This window comes from Melospiza melodia, chromosome 6 (assembly GCF_035770615.1).
Source record: "Melospiza melodia melodia isolate bMelMel2 chromosome 6, bMelMel2.pri, whole genome shotgun sequence".
Classification (NCBI taxonomy): Eukaryota; Metazoa; Chordata; class Aves; order Passeriformes; family Passerellidae; genus Melospiza; species Melospiza melodia.
In genome coordinates, this window is record NC_086199.1 from 22,429,313 (window position 1) to 22,446,643 (window position 17,331).

At 45.3% G+C, this 17,331-nt stretch overlaps 1 long non-coding RNA gene across 1 annotated transcript in view; it reads left to right on the plus strand.

Annotated features, from left to right (window-relative positions):
• The window catches only part of LOC134419952 (uncharacterized), a 61,862-nt gene that overhangs the window by 25,858 nt on the left and 18,673 nt on the right, over positions 1 to 17,331 (plus strand). The window lies entirely within an intron of this gene.

The following is a 17,331-nucleotide window of genomic DNA, read 5'->3' on the forward strand; positions in this document are numbered from 1 at the left end:
TTCATCTGAGTAGTCATGGGAGACTCTGCCTGTATTGTGTGCCTTTAGCATTCAGTAGCATCAGAACTCACACATCCATTTATAACTGCTGAAGATTTCTCAGAAAGCTGTAAGAAAAAAGGGTGGCATACTGAAAAACTCTCTCTCTCTCTCTAATTTATCATTGTATCAGACTAGGAAGAGATATAACATTGCAGAGGTTTCTAGAAGTGACTGGAGGATGTTTATATTTTTTGGCAATATTGAGAAGCTTACCTGAAGGTCTAAGGAAGGGTGTCTTAAAGAAAGACCCCAGAGAGAAACAGAAGGAAGGCAGGGGGCAAAGCCAGGACATCAGGGAATAAGGGAAGGGAGATCAGAAACACTGGTGTTATATTCTGGATTTAAAAGAAACAAAAAAAGGGAAGTGGTAGTGCCTTTGAGGACAAGAGAATAAAGTAGCATGAGAGCCTTGGAAGAGGAGGACACGCTGTGGATTTTATCCTGTTTGTAACAGAAATACTATGTGCAAATAGGCATTCTCACATTCTGTCTACCTAGTTAACCCAGTATCATTTTATAAAAAGGCAGACTGTGAGAAGTCCTTTTGCACAGGGACACACACAGTTATAAGTATGGCACTACAAGCAGCTGGGATGGAGAAGCAGCGATGCTGATGCAATGCAGTGATGAAAATAAGCATTCCTGCTACTTCAGGGATAGAAAAGGCACATCCCATCTGCCTCCTGGAAATCTGCTGCACCCTTTCACCAGCCAAAAGAAGCAGCTAGCTAGAGTCAAATCCAGTCTGCTTTTGGTTCCTCCCCTCATGCTTGCCCATTTCCTCTTTTTGCCTGGTAAAAAGTAGAGGTCAGCAGGGATTGCCATGTTTTCAATACTCTGTATTTTTATGGTAATATTACAGTGCTGTCTATTTGCTTTTTATCTTTTCACCTTGAAATGGGAGCTGCAGGTGCTTGTATGCTGTGCAGCTATTGCACATAATGAAAAGTGACAGGGCAGTTCAATCTCTGGGGTCCTTTCAGTCCACAGGCTTCCTGCTGAGAAATCCAACAAGGTGGGCACTTGGGTTGATATTTTTTACTAAGTTGTTCTGACATATCTCCTCTGGGAATTGTACTGATGCCCCCTAACTCATATCATGCAAGCCCCCTGGCTGCATCAACTAGCATTTATTTCTGGTCACTCACTGCTAATCTGAGCTTCTATCAAATCAGTAGCCTAAATTTGAAAGGCTCCCTGCTGTGGTGTCCACAAGAGTCCTGTGGTGTTAGATGCTTAATAGGTGATTAAAGGACAAGTCACACTCTTTTCAGCTGTGCTTTGAGGTGTTTTGAGGGAGGATGATATGAAGGGTGGTGATTAGTGTCTTTTGGAGACAAAGGCAAGAAACCTGAAGCAGCCTGAAGTAGGAGCTCTAATATGCAGTGAGATCAGCTTTTTCTGCAGACTCTGCGATGCAGCACGAAAAATCATGCCAGTAACAGGTCTGATGTAAAAGTAGGTTAGGTTCTTGTGCATCTTCCCTTTTCTTCATGGCCATATACCCACTAAGCTTGCTTCATTGTGCTCTGAGGAGCTGTAAAGAAGCACTTCCTTCTCAGACATTCAGATAGCCTGCCACAATGTTGTCATCCTGGAATTCATCATACCCCTTTCTCTGCTCCTACAATTAATGTACAGTTCATATTAGCTCCCTATTAAGCATGATAAGGAACAGTGAATCCAGCTTTTGTTAATTAGGGCGCTGACCAAATCTACCTCTGCATAAATGAAGAACTGCCTTTAGAGTGTCTTCTTTAGAGAAAGATATATTACACTGAATTCAGAGGCTTCCACACACTCTAGTACAAATTGAGTCTTTGTCTTTCATAAATGGGAAAGCATAAACAGATTTCTAAGTCAGAAGCTCTACCGTACAGAGTCCACACTGCCACTGTATTGAATTATTGAATGTGCCCTTGTCTTCCCAGTCCTATTGTTGAGCTGAAATGCATGTATCCCTCTGTTAGGTGGTGAACCATAGGGTGTCCAAGCCTTATATATATATATATATATATATATATATATATATATATATATATGAAGGCCATACTGAATTATCTCCTCATATATGGAGAGACGTATTCTGTCAATTTGCTCTAAAAGCAGATGAACCTTATTTAGTCCAACATAGTCCACCTTTAATGAAGGTTGAGATATTGATCTCCCTGGTAAATCAAGGTGAGATCTATAGATCCCTCCCAATAAATGGTGGTGGATTTATTGATTCTTTTCTTCCCACCCCCTGGAAGTGAAAGCAAGACATATTAGTTCCTCCCCATTAAATGGAAGTGAGCTGTATTAAGGCCACCCCCATAAATACAGGGTGGGCTATGCTGACTTAGACCTTAACCACGTAAATGGAGGTGAAATGTATTGATTCCATCTTCTGTAATTGAAGGAGTGTTGTATTATGGTGCTCCTTCCGACATAAAAGATGGAAAAACATATTGATTCAATCACACTTGAGTGAAAGGTGAGTTTTGCTGAAAATCCCCAAAATGAGGAAGGAAAGCCATGCAAAATTTAGCACCTTATTCAGAAATGTATTTTGACCTGTTATTTTCACATGAAGGCTTTTACTGTACTCAGATGGCAGAGGTGTTACTGCTTAAAAGCTCTGGGCACAAATGAAGTGCAAAGGAACCATGTTTTCACTGAAGGGATGTAATGCCTAAGTAGAGGGCCTCCTGAGTTCCAGTCCCTGTGCTCTTGTAGACCACCTCATTTAGGCAAGTTTCTTGGCTCTTATGTGTCTTGTTTATCCAGTAAGGCTAATGATCTTCCTCTGACATTAGACAGTAGAATAAATGTGTTCATGACTGTCTACAATGTTCTGTTGGTTAATGGGACCAAGTAAGTTCTGGAGACAACAGCGGGAGTTGATGAAACATTATAGGGCAAAAATGTTTAAAAATAAGGTGTACTGTATAAGCCCTGTGCCCTAAGAGAAGCTAGGCCTGTACACTGCAGATAAATAATTAGCAGCAGCTGCCTGGACCCTGTGGTAATTTTTGCTCTTTTACTATTCCTGCTCTTTCCTACTCCTTTCTACTAACAGCACTGTTTCTAAATTGCTTTGGCTGATGAGAAAGGTACCAAAGTTACCCCACCTCAAAGCCATGCACTGATTCAGGAATTCAGTCTTTTGGACTGTGAATATTGTAAGTGAGGCAGCCAGGACAGTGCCCATCTGGAAAGCAAAACATTCTGATTCAACTGCACCCCTCCAAGGAGAATCATGTTCAGCCTAGCAGCATGACAAAGCCCAAGACAGCACAGGGACAGCTGCTGACGGTGTAAAAGAAAGGTGCCAACTCCTTGCTTCCCCAAGGAAATGCACATTTTCCCCACAGTACTCCATTGCACAGCTGTTGTCTTTTGTTAACCTGTTCCGAACATCAAAATCCTTAGGGAAGCTACAGAAGACAAGTGAGGAGGACAGAACCAGCAGAGCCTTGCAGAGAGACCTGCCTATGCCTTTCTTCACAGTTTGTGCTAACAGTAGCAACAAGATAAAAAAAGAGAAAAACACAGAAGACAAATAACAAAGTGAATGCAGGCACATGTAGATGACACTAGGAAGTTAAAGCCAAAGCCCTTACACATGCCACACAATAAATCCTATCATTGTCACCCTTTTGCCTAGTGTCACAGAAGAGAAATACACCTGTGGCACTGTCTTGTGATGAGCAGGCAGAGCTATGGTGCCTTGTGGTGTTGCCATGCATCTACAGGGCACTTCCCACCTCACCTCTGGGGGGCTACACATGCAGAGAGGGGCACATGAGTTGGATTTGTGTTATTATTCTGCAAATCTATAACATATCTAAGAGGGTCACAGGCATCCTAACAGTAGTCATATCTAAGATACAATCATGAGTAATGCAAGCTTTGATCTGTTCTTTAGAATGAAATAGTAAGGTATATTTTATCATGTATTTATTAACACACAATAATTTATCTTGAGACCTTACAGAAAGTAAGATGTGGTAGCTTTTACATGAATTAGCTATTCCTGGAATATCTTGTGTTCTTCCCATGTGGGTATTTCCAAGCATACTGCTTTGCCTAGAACAGACTTTGAAAATGCCAGTCAAGTGCCAGCCTCCCCCTAAGCCCTTCAGTGGAAAAGCCCAATTTCTTTGCAATTCTCTCATATTGCCAGCTGTCTAAAACCCTCTGTGAGAGGATTTAAATTGGATTTTGTGCTGATTTTATACAGTTGTCTTATGTCTTCCCCATGTGTGGTGAAAGAGATTTGTTCCATACAGCATTGGGGATGCAAATATCATTCCTGTTTCAATGCATCGTTTGAATGGAGGACCAGACAGTTGCCATGGCAACTGCACATCTGAGCCAGCTGTAGTTGCCATGGAAACAGAAACGATGTGAGCCAGAAAAAGTAGTCCCAGAGGACAAAGCATTTTAAAACACACACAAAAATTCCCTTAAACGAAAATAAAATCTTGCTGTGAGATTCTAGGATCTCAGAAACAAGGGGCAAACCAGAGGGGAATGCCAACATCCTCTCATGATCTTGATGCACCCCCCCCCTTTTTTTTTCCCCTTTTTTTTCCTTTTTTTTGGTGAGAGGCAAGGGAGAAGTCATTGAAAATGATCCAGTGATTGCTAGAAAGGAGGTGAAAGTAAATTCCACCATACCTTTGGCCTTTGGCCTGGTCTGCTGGTCCTTTGGGAATCTGAATGCTCTGCATTTTTTTTTTGGTAGCTCTGTGCCACCGAGGCACAAATCAGTACTCCTGTCAGGTATCTGTCTTGTTCACAGCAGGCTCTCCTTCTGTAAACCTAACCATGTTTCATACAAGTACTTCCAAATAATGACATCATATCTCTGCAGAATCTCTAGTCCCTGAAGGAAGTATGGTTTTTATCATTAAATAGGGGGCAAGACACCCCCTTGAGATGTCCAAGGCCTAAGTCTGGCATCCTCAAGCAATGGCTGGATGCCTGGCAGCACTGCAGTGTGCTCTGGCCTTCAGGCGTGGACCAATGTGTTTGATAAGTACTAAAGAGAATAATCCACAACATCCTACATCTCATCAAAGAGTTTTGTTATTGTTTATCTGTAACTCTTTTGTAGCTTTAATGTTACAGCTAATCAGAGGGAATGATTAAAATGAGAAATGAAAACGCTGTAGAAGAGACTAAGGCAAGCAGCTTCAGCATTCACACAGATGTGTGGGTCTGAGGTCTTCTGAGAATGTAATAGGGGCAGACACAAGGGCTGACACTGGGACTGGGCAAAGAGAAGAGAGCAGATGGAGAGAGAAGATGACAAGAGTAGATTGAGTAATAGGGAAAGGTGAGGGAGGAGAGCCTCAAATCGGGAAATTATAGGGATGAGAGAGGAGGCTGAAGCCACAGGTGGTAATATAAAATGCACTGAGAGGTGAGTAGGACAGCAGGTGAAGTTTGAGAGAGAATAAGGATGGAAGCAGGCAGAGATGAGGAAACAGAGACCACAGGATAGGAGGGTGAGCAAACTGAAGGCAATGCAGTTGGCACAGCAGCATGGGACAGGACAAGGATGGAGATAAAGCCTGGCTCAGTACGTACAGGAGCAAGGAAAAGCAAAGAGAAACAGGAGATGTGGAGGCCAGGTAGGGCACAAAATGGTTTGCAGGGTAACAGACTTTCGGTTGGTTTCCTTAATATTGCTGTAGTTCAGCATATTTCCCTGGCTTTCCTAGAATCACTGCATATGTAAATACTTTTGTTAGCTGGTTCACTCATCACACAGGGGTGAAGGCAGCTCAATGTAGTGTTGTACTTGAATTTTTCAAGTATTTCTTTCCTTGCTCTATACAGCTAATGTTATAAAATCTTTCAAGGTGCAAACTTTGATTATTTTCCTACCAAAAGCAGTTTATTATCTCAGGTGCCTTTGAATTGTTTTCTGCCTTTCTGCCTTTTCATTTTGTGATCTCAGTTCCTGCCCCTTCATTTCAGTCCCACTACTCTCTTTCTGTCTATAATAAAGAGGGAGATGGGTGCCACAATCTGCACACACCTGTAATTTCCATTGAAGCTCAAGGAATCTGCATGCATGTAACCAATGGGACGGGAGGACTTGGCTACAGATTTCTGTTTAAAGGGACAATAAACTGCTCACGTTTACTGAGAAGGAGAAAGAAAAAAGTCTTTATTCAAAATGTAAATATCTTCCTGCTGAGGAGCAAACCCAAAAGTCAGCCTTCAGGATATAAATATTTATGCCTTTTGCATAAACAGCAGATGTAACATTTCCAATTAACTGTCGATCTTTCCATTTCTCTGGCTGCTGCTGCTTTCTCTCACAGTATCAGAATGAACAGTTTGCTTGATTTGCCTGAGCTCAGAACTGTCACAAATTTCCACAGTCAGTAAGATGAAATTGTTCCTGAAAATGTTTGTTTATCAGAGCCTAACAATTTCCCTGTATTTTTTATGCCTGGTGTTCAGTCTAAGATTAATTCTATAGTGCTGAAAGATGTGAGATTCACAGCCCAGGTAAGACAACAGAGAAGGAGCAGAAGCAGGCATTGGTGAGAGAATAGACTCAGTCATTGCAGTGCAATCCAGTTCAGACCTAGAAGCCTGCCTGGAATGAGAGGTGTCTGACCCATTTGGCCACTGGCCCTTCTACCAAGGCTGCCAGCCTGGGGCTGGGCACTATCAAGTGTAAGAGCTTTTATGATGTAGCCACCTGTTAGTGAAGAACTGCCTCCATCAATTCTTCAGTGTCAGCTTTCTCAGGTATCTGACACTTAATCCTGCTAATGGCAGCTTCCCTCCTTCACGACTTCTTTCCCTCTGGGTGAAAGTGTGAACTGTGTAAGTAAGAAAATGAACCCTACTAGAGCTGGTAAACATCAGTTTTCATTGGCATCATGCCTACAAAGCAGAAGATTTTGCTGGAGCACTGGAAGGGAGGGTATGAACAAAAAGCAACAGCAGAGAAGCAGTGGTAGTTAAAAGCAAGACAGGCAGGTGCAAGGGGAGCAAAAAGCACTTGTCTGGAAGGATGTCAGAAAAGGGGGATCCCTCTGTTCTTTTCTGCTGATGATTCTTTTGCACGTTCTCCTGCCCTCTGACCTGTCACCTCAACACCACAAAATTTAGCTCGGTATCATTCAATTTCCTGGGAATCCAAAAATTGGTTGAGCATTGCTGCAGATCTGGAGCTGCTGTTCAGCTGATCCACCTTTCACTGGGAGCCTGAGTGAAGAGCTCTTGGCCTTGCTCCTTATGGGAAGTCTCTGGCCAGGGAGCTGCACAGCTGGCCTGGGACAGGGCTTTGTGCTGTGGCTGGGGTTAGCATGGAGGGAGGTCAGGCTGGTTCTTCACCTTCCTTGGGAGCTGCATCCTGCTGGCTGGCAGCTCTGGAAGGTGCTGTTGCCATGGTAACTGGCTCTGCTTTAAAACCATCCATGTGGCAGTGCAGGGATGGAGGCACCTGCAATCCTGCCTGCTTAGGGGTGCACCCTCCTCACACACTGCTGTTACCTGCTGCCTGCTTTTCTCCAGGTTCCCAGCACTCTGAGCTGCATTTTTGTCCACTCCTTTGGCTCTGTCACATCCTCCCTGGTTCAGGATTTTCACTGGTGTAAACAGCTGGCCTCTTGCATAGCATGAGAAATCATCAAATGCTAACCCATAAGAGATGGTCCAAATTCAAAAGTAACTGGAATTTAAATTGCTTAATACACACAATTTTCACACTGTTCTGTGCTGTGCCAAAAAAGCATATGTGGAACTTCCTGTCTGTATTCAAGTACAGTCTTTACTCAAGCATCTGTAACCAGTGATAAGGTTATCAGCAATATAAGCCCCCAAATTATCACCAACATTTGCTTCAGATGACCTAACTGAAGTGCATTTTGACTACAATTAGAAGCTAAGTTTGCTTGGCCCACTCAGTGCAAATACTTGCACATGTAGGATTCCATCACCAGTGGCGCAATTGCACTGACATAGCTGAAGTTATTATCAGCTGCATGCTGCCTTCCTCTTCTTCATATCCACCTCTCTGTGTAACCAGTTACATCTCAAATAAACTTCAGGTAGCATCAGCAAAATGTCCAGGCTTTGCCTTCCCACTGGGAACAGGAGTCAGGGTAGCACCAATGTTGACTGACTCCTCTGTCATGGCCTGTGCTTACTGGGACTCACACCATTCCTCCTGCCTCAGGACCTGCATGGGCACGAGGTGGCCCTAGCAACTTTCTTAAAGTGGATCAGTGTGTATTAACAATTTAGAATGGAGCAATCCTGAAGAGACTGAAAGTCAGTTTTCTTAAACCACAAGCTGTTTTTTTTCAGTTCAGCTCCCCTGACTGTGGCTGACTGTCTGGTATTTCTCTTGAGTTTTCACTGCTGGCAGAAGAGTCTCTCTAGTTTAATGGCATCCATTAATCATACAACAATGCATCTCTGCAGCACAAGAGCTTAGAATTCAAGTTACAGTACTGATGAGCATTGGCCCAGCTTCTCAGGTTGAGGGTGCTCTAAGGTCAAGTCAGAGACTTCAGGCCCTGTTCACATGTGGGGTGTAATGTAGGACACCCAGGATGTAGACAGCTGCTTGTTCAGGCACAAGAACAGACTTTCAGCTGAGCATGCTGAGTGCTGCAGGTCACAAGTCACTCTTGGGGCTGAGGGAAAGAGAATAAAGCCACTGTCACACTTTGTGGATTTGAAGGCTGCAATGACCCTCCCAAGAATTGTCCCAGTCTGTATCAGCTGAAGCAGGTCCTTACAAAGACCAGGGCCTCAGTCTCTCATGGCCACTGGCTGCTCTTCTAAAAGCAGATGATCATCTTATGCACTCTTTTGTTTTCCCTAGAACAGTCTGTCAGGTTCCTACCAAGGTAGCCAGTTTTTCCAGTGCTCAAAGACCCAAAGTCAGCACTGTCTTCTCTCAGATGCCTTGTGGATGCTGTGATGATCTGCAGGTACAGTGAGAAGCAGCTTTCCAGACTATTCTCCCCCTCCTAGCTGGACACAAAAGCAATTGAAGAGCCCGTGGCTCGAGTTTGCAGGAATGAACTAAAAATGGCCTTCAGGGGATTCCTTAATCAGCTTTTCCTATCTCTTGTGTTGCCAAGATGGCATTCAAAGTAAAATGTCATGGCCTGATGACAGCACAAGGATCACCAGTCAGACAGCTCTGTGCTAGACACTCCTGGGTTTGCTGCATGATCCTTGTTTCAAGGCCTTTCCATGTACCCCACTCCTTTTGCAGTCTGTGTCAGGCATAATGACTCAGCAAATACATATGCTTCTTGTTGGCAGGTAGTGCAGGCATTTGCAATGTTGAATATTATATGTCCTTTTATTTATCTTGCCCTAGTGCAAATTTGACTACAGATTGTTCCATTGTCACTACAATATTTTGTTCAACCTCCCCGCTTCCTTCAAGAGAGGAAACAGCCTGCAGGTGCTGCAAATGCTTTTTGTTCCTTTATGACTAGAAGAAACTACTCTATTCCTCTAAGGCTTTTAGTCTGACTTGATCCTGGCTCACCCACCTGCCTGCTTTCTCTGGAGAGCTGGCAGGTGAATATTTTCAGTAATTTACTTTAGAGCTGTTCTATCATTCTGCTATTTATTTCTGCCATAAATTATGCCCAGAGGTTAGGATGCTCTTATTTTCCCACTCACAAAGGAACCAAAGGAAAATATTCTGCGGGGCACAGAGGCATCTTTGTGTGGTTTGTAAATATTTCCAGAGGCAGATATACTGGGGAATGAAAAGAGCTGTAGTCTCTACCTTGCAAGCATCGCCTGAATTAACCTGCATCTTCTAGGTTATGCAACAGGGAGCAGTTGTGCTCATCCAGCCCCCTCTTCCCACTGTGATTTACATCCAGTGTCTGTGAGATACACCAGCTGCTGCTTCAAAGCATATAGAAGAAATAATTTAAAAAAAGCCTTGAGAGATTATACTTATACCTTACTCCTCATGCAGTGGTTTGACTCATTAAAATCAGTGGAGCAATTTTCAGTGACTTCTCTGGGATTGGATCAAGCTCTAAAAGCACAAGCCTTGAGAACTGGACTGCAGCCAACTAACTTAAGGGAAGCAGAATTCCAACCGAGTTTTCATTTTTAATTCAGAAGCTAAATAAAATTGAACATCAGTGCATTTAGATGAGCTAGCTCCAAGAAAAATCCAGGGAAATGAAGGAAGTGATATTTCTTGTGTGTTTGCCTCTTCTTAGCTATACCCTAAGGGGCTGGTTGCTCTACAAAGCAGTATCAGTTACCCAACAATGGACTACTGCTCTTATTATTGCTATATGCCTATGTGCTCATTGTACAGAAGTCCAGCAAGCTGGAAAACACACAAGTATAGAAAAAAAGAGATGACCTTTGATGTCCAGAGTGTCTCAGAGTCTAGATTTACCATTTTATGCTCAGTTTGCTGATGGGTGTTGCACCACAAAAACAGGCTTTTTTTTTCCTGTTGAAGTCACTTATGTTCCTAGTGCCCCAAGAAGGTGATAGGGAGGCTCAAGCTTCTTGCTTTTACAGAAAAGATGAAGCATCTTTCTGTCAAAAGTCCTGGTTTTGCCACTCAAATTCCACTATGTTTGGATGGGAAGCACCTGCAGAAGTTTATTCAGCATGAGGATGAACTTAGTTGTATCATACAGGCTTGTTTACAAAATGCAGCATTGCCTGCCTCAAGGCCAAATTTGTATCTTGTGCCAAGGCCCCCTGCCCTGCTCTAGGTAGCAGTGGAGAATTAGCCTACACTATCTCAGTATTTCATAAGTATGTGCTTTCCTCAGAAATATCTCTTTTTCTGCACCTTCCTTTTTATTTTTTTTTTTAACTCAGCATGCCCTGATTTTCTGTCCTTTCCTTTGCTACCTCTCTTTTTGTCTTTTTTGTCTTTTGTCTTTTTTGATAGCATCACCTATTCACCCTCTGTAGATAATTCCTCTGGAGAAGGGCAGACATACAAAAATAATAATTGTAAATCTCTCCCTATAATTCACTTGGCTTGTGAGGTGCAAAAATATACCTAATTATTTAATTATTTGAGGGGCTACTGTGCTCCTCTGTGTTTAGATGAGCCATAATCATGTTACTCCAGACTCCAGGAAAGGAAGCTCAAGAAATGCCAGAAGAAAAGGTTGTCCCTGTTTCCAGCTTTCCCTGTCAAAACCTTTGCCAGTGTGAGATAAAAACCCCAGGATGAGCAAAGAAATGATAAAGGAGAAGAGAGGGAAAGCAACTCAGAAACTTGGGGGCAGTTCTGGCTCTGCTCCAGCAGCTGGTGCTCATCTTTGACAGGTACAGGGAGAAAGCAGACTGAAAAGGGATCTCAAGCAAGCAAACAAACAAATCACCTAAATGAACAAGCTGGGTAATAAAGTAGAGCTGAGAATCAGTAGCTAACGAACACATCTCTGTCACTGCACCGCTTTCTCCTGGCTACAAGGGGAGTCAATTACCCACCTTCCAACAAGTTATTGATCAAGCTGCTGCCATGTATTGAATTGGAGACCTGGCCATCCTGCGTGTGGCTCTTTGATTTTCTCTCCCTCTGTAGTAGCACGTGGATGGAAGCCAGATGAGCCAGCACAGGACTATCGATCAATCCACCTCCCCCCTCCTCCTCCTCCTCCTCCGCCTCCTCTTCACCCCGGTTGCCGTGGCAACCACGGCTGCTGCAGCAGCAGCAGCAGCAGCACTGTTTACCTGGCCTATTTATTTTCCTTTTCAATATCCTTCCCTTCCCCCCACTGCTCTCACCTTGGCATGATATTGGCAAAGCACTCGGCAGCTCAGCAGTTGTAAAAGGGATGAATTTTTATGACTCTGAGGAGCACAATGCAGTTCTTGGTTCTACTTTATCACCCAGTTTGTTCATTTAGTTGATTTGTTTCTGAGGAATCATTGCCTATAAACAACAGATATCTCAGTCACCAACTAGGTCATGCTCCAGACATGGAGGAGGACCTGTCATTCCAAAAATACAGGTCTCCTTCATATGTTTAAGTGTGCCTGTACTAAGATGCACATTTTCTTCTTATATATTGCCCAGGAGTGCCAACAGGGAACTTATTCCAGGTATGCTATCATTTACAAGCTGTTAATCTCACTCCTGGGACAGTATATCAGGTGCACCAGCATTTCTTTCAGGTCCTCAGCCACATTTGTAAGAGGTGTTGAAGGTACAGTGTCTTACAGGGACCAGCTGCTATGGAAGGAACAGTGACCAGAGTCCCAGTAAAAGGCCTTTGCAGAATGTTCACCATGGCTTCCAGCTGCATACAATGAGCAGTTCAGTTTCTGGCTCTTCCCAGTTCAACAGCACTTTCAATCATCCTTGCAATCTTCCCAAGTGGCAATGCAGTCTTGTCCCATCTCTTTTCTCACACTGCTTTCATTGCCTGAAACTGCCTTCCCATTCCTAGGCAGGATAACAGTCATGCTGCAAAGACCAAACAGCAGATAAATGAACAACATTCAAAGAGTAGCTCATTTTCCCCCTCCTGAATGTGTTATTTTTTGTGCTGAATCATCCATCTGCTGATTCTCAGTATAGGATTCTCTGCTGAAAAAGGCTTTGTGCAGGATATGAAATATAAGATATACAAACAAAAAATATTTTTTAGAATATAATACAGGTGTCTACCCTGTCTCAAAAGTCTTCCTGGCTTCCTTTTAATTGAAATTCTTCACCCAAGTCTCACATTCCTGATTCTTTCCACTATAAAGCCATCAAACCTTCCCAGGAGACACAGTTTTCCTCATAATTCAGTATGATTGATACAGGATGTAAAAAATCAGTTGATGTTATCAAGAACATATTATCTCTCCTTGAAGCAAAACATTATAGGATAAACTGTGGAAATTGCTACTGCATGATATTAGGGAAGCAAATACTGTATTTTAAAGAAAAGAGAGACATCTGTAAGAAACAGAAAGGCATTGGGAACTGGGTGAAGAGAAGTTCCAGCCCTTAGTGCTGGGAGGCACAGAAGGGCTGGGGTCAGTGAGAAGTCCTGCTTAATCCTTGTGTTTTGTCTACCCAAGATTACTGCCACACCGGGAGTATTACAGAGCCATCATCCTTGCCTCTGAACAGTTTGGCTAATGTCACTCTGTCAGATACACTACCAAGTTCAGCTAGCCTAGGGTGTCCCTTTATGCAGGAGCTTAGAACCACAATTGGCTGGGCCATGGATTCATTGAGAACGAGCAAGTCTTGGACAGACTCTGCAAAATGAGACTGGAATTGGGTGTCCAACCACTACCCCGTGTGAGGGCCCCACCTCACTGGGGGACAATTGATTCAGAGAACCATGAGATAGAGGTACATGTTTGACTGGCTGGAGCAGTGGTCTGATGTGACACGGCAGGACTATGGAACTAATGCAAATTGTTAGTAGTTGTTAACTAATGAAATTGTTGTGCCCATAAGGCACTTAACACTCTACGGGAAAAGAGCCCAGACCCTGCCCTCAGGAGCAGAAGATCTGAAAGGGCAAGCACAGATCAGTAGTGAAAGGAAAACAATTAATATAGAAGAAGTGTAATGAGAAGCAGCACAGGGTTTTGCAGTCCCAATTTATGTCTGGTTTTGCAAAGAAAGGCTTGTGTGGTCACAAGATCTTTGGCAGGGAGAGAGTGCATGACACCATAGGTCTGTCCAGATGCATGTATGATTTTTGATACACTGGTCAACTGAAAGTAAATTGGATGGGTGAGAAGCTGGTTCAGATAGACTTAATTTCATTAAAACAAAAAAACCCAAGAGAAGACCCTTCTCCTCAGCTCGGAAGTAGGTTGCAACAGGACTATTTTCTCAGACTTCAGAAAATTCACACAGGCTGCAGCTCTTAAAAACACTTGGAAGAAAGAGCCTTTAACTGGTGTTTGGAATCAATAGAACACAAAACTGTAGGAGATCAGACTACCTTAGCTGCAGAAAGCTGACCTGAGTAGAGATGCTGCAAAAGGTGGAGCAGAGTGGTATTAGAGAACGGCATGAAAGGGCGTGAGGAGACTGACAGGGCTAGCAAAAGCTCACACTATTAGTGAAGGAGACAGAGAGAAGCATACTGGTAAAGACAAATGCGCAGTCTTGCACAGGTGACTTTCATTGTAACAAGTTCCTTAAACTCCGTTAAGTAGGAAGTAGTAGATAAATTCAAGCCAGGGACATGACAGTGTGCTGCAGAGATGACCTTTCTAGCTCCATTTGCTGTGTACTGCAGAGAGGAGAGGAGCGCGTCTGATCTGGGATATGAATGCTATTGTAATAAAGATGAGAGATGCAGGGCCCTTGATACAATGGCTATAGGAACAAAGATCTTGTGAACACTGGGTGTGAAGAAAAATTAGTTTGTCCACAAATTGGAAGGGTGAAGTACGAGAGAGACAGGAATTAAAACAGGGGTGGCTGTGGAGTCTACCAGAAGAAAATCAGTGAGCAGCAAGAGCAAGAAAGATTAGGATTTAATTTTTATCCAGCATTTTAATTAATGGCAAGATGTGCAAGAGGGAGCATGCATTCAGGATACCAAATGACAGTCTGACGCAGCCCAGCCTGTCTTTTCCACAAAACACTGGCGTTTCACTAAGCACACGCTGCTGCGCTGTTTCATCAGACACGCCGCTCTGGTGTGTATCATATGATATGGCAGCCGCTCAGGCAGGCGGGGAGCAGCGCAGCCTGTAATTTCCTGGTCATATGTAACTGGGTGGGGAAGCGCCTGATCCTTGGGGTGAGGAATGCTGGAATCACACCATGAGGCACCCTGCTCTTTGCTGTTCGAGGCAGTTGAGGTGTTGCTCTTGCTGTTCTGGCAGACATTCCCCATGGCATCCGAATGCACTTACGCTCTGCTACACTTACACACCCTCCTGTAACCTGTTTCGCTGCGCACACCCGCTCACTTTCCCACGTTCCCAGCCTTTTGCCGGCGGTGGCCGCTATGAGGACTGGGGATCCGAGGGTGGCACGCTGGCCTTCCCCCTGCCGCGGGTGTGCAGCAGAACGGTCCCCGCCGCCCTCACAACGCAGGGCCCTCGCTGCGACGATTATCTGGGAAACGCTCCGGGCTGCCGAGCGAAGGGGGCGGCCTCTCCCGGTAGCTTTGCCGGCCTGCGCGGGACCGGGGGCACGGCCTCGCTCCTCCCCGCCTTCCTGCAATGGCGGCAGCCGCAGCCTCCCCGCCGGGCTGCCCGCCCAGCAGGCCCCGGCCCTGCCACGACCCTCTCCAGGCGAAGGGTGCTTGTTTTTCTTGGTTTTATTTTTTTACTTTTTTTTTGCTTTTCCTTCTTTTTTTCCCCTTTTCCTGCTCCGAGACATTTTCCTACGTGCATTTTTCTCCAGTCGAGCTAATTTACGAGCTGGGTTTGGCGAGGGCGGGAGTTGCTGGCCTCAGCGCGGGGAGGGCGGCCCGGGGCAGGGGGGCTCCCGCTGGGCTCCCCAGCCGGGGGAGCGCACGTCTCCCCGCCCGACATGAGCTGTAATTTCCGGCAGACATTTGAGGGCTGCGACATCTGCACCAAGGCGCGGCAGCTCCCAGCAGCCCCCATGGCCGGGAGCGGGGCGGCCCCTCCTGCCTCCTCCCCAGCCATTTGTGTTTTACTCATTTCCTGCTCCCAGTAATGAGACCGGCGATGCCGGGGTGGCGGCGGTGCCGCTGAGAATGCAGATTGTTAAACACACACATACACACACACGCACATGGATGTTTTTGTTTCAGGATGAATTTTTAGTGCTCGCGAAAGGGAGGGACTAAGCGGAGCTCGCTGGAGCCTGGCACAGGACCAGCAAGCTTCCCGGCAGCCCTCTGCCAAAAGAATCCAGACGTCCAGCCCCCCGCCCCGGCTCCTGTGGCCCCTTCTTGTCCGCTCTCTTCCCCCTCGGCTCCTCAGGGGCCCCTTTCCCGGGGGCAGCACTGCCCGGGGACCCCTTGCTCACCCACACCTGAGTCCCTTCACTGCCCCAACATAGGGTTCCTCCCGCTGTGCAAACACGCTGCAGTCCTGACCCCTGACTCCTTAATCCCAATTTTTTTCTCGGTCTTCTATGGAATTACTGCAGGAGGGTGGACGGAGGCTGTGACATTAACATCCTCGGAGTAGAAAACAACTAGAGGTCAAATAGATTCATTGCACTAGTGACTTGAACTAGGTGAAATGTCGACAGAATTACTCAACACCACAGCCTCAAACTCTCGGTACAGAAAATAAACAAACCTTCTAGTGATGTTTTGTATAGTCTCCAGCCCAGCCTCAACCCACCCATCTGTTTCATTCCCCAAGGGACCAAAGGGACGTGGGTCTCCTGGCATGTGACTTATCTTCCCCTACACATCTCCCACAGATGAACTCTGCCATTTGTCTCCTGTTACAGTGTACTAACAGGATTCTGCGGGTTTTGTTCAGTTTTCTTCTGTTTTGATTTGGTGTTTTTTTTTTTCTTTAATTTGTCGTTAAATAAAAAAGAGAACAAAAAAAAAACTTTCTTGGCTGCAGCTATCAGCTAATTTTTGGTTGCTTTCGAATGCCAAGGCCAGCAGGATCCAGGAATTCATCTACTGGTGCCAGCAAGAAAGCACTGACCCAAACAAGGGAGCCAGAACTTGGGCTGCAGTCCTTGCCAGGGATCAGCAAGAGGCCAGAGAGCCCATGCTGCTGAGTCATCACCGCTCCAGCTGCTACAAGCCTTTTCTGGGGACGCGGCTGTTGCTAAGATTCCTGGGAGCTGACTGATTGCTCCTTCTATAGTCATGTAACACACACACGTCAAAGGAGCAAGGAGCAGCAGCTGGGGCGAGCACACAGCCTGCTGGCCGTGCGCGGCCAGGCTCGGTGCCTGTGCGGGACTTCGTGCCCCGCGGGAGCCGCTGCGCTGCTGCTCGGGGCTCCTTCTGCAGGCGCACAGCTACCTCGTTCCCTGGAAGCTCCGTCTGCCTCCCGTTCATGGAGGCATTTCAAAATTCAAACAGTCCAGGCGGTGATTCTGTACAAAGTTTTCTTTCTGTTTGTACACGCACGTTTCACCGTATTCCCCCCCGCCCCCGCATTTAGAGGTAGGGACATGCTTAAAATCTGTGCCGTGCATTCCTTGCAGGGTCACTCTTCGGGCATTCTCGTCATGCAGTAAATAACTATGTTCAGTCAGCAGGCAAGTAAAGTGAGCAGTTTCCAGTTCTAGGGCCCACAGCTGAAACTGGTGATATTTCTTATTAAGCTCTGTGAGGTTTCAGACTGTTCTGCAGTTTCACACACTGCACAGGAAGGGAATGCTTG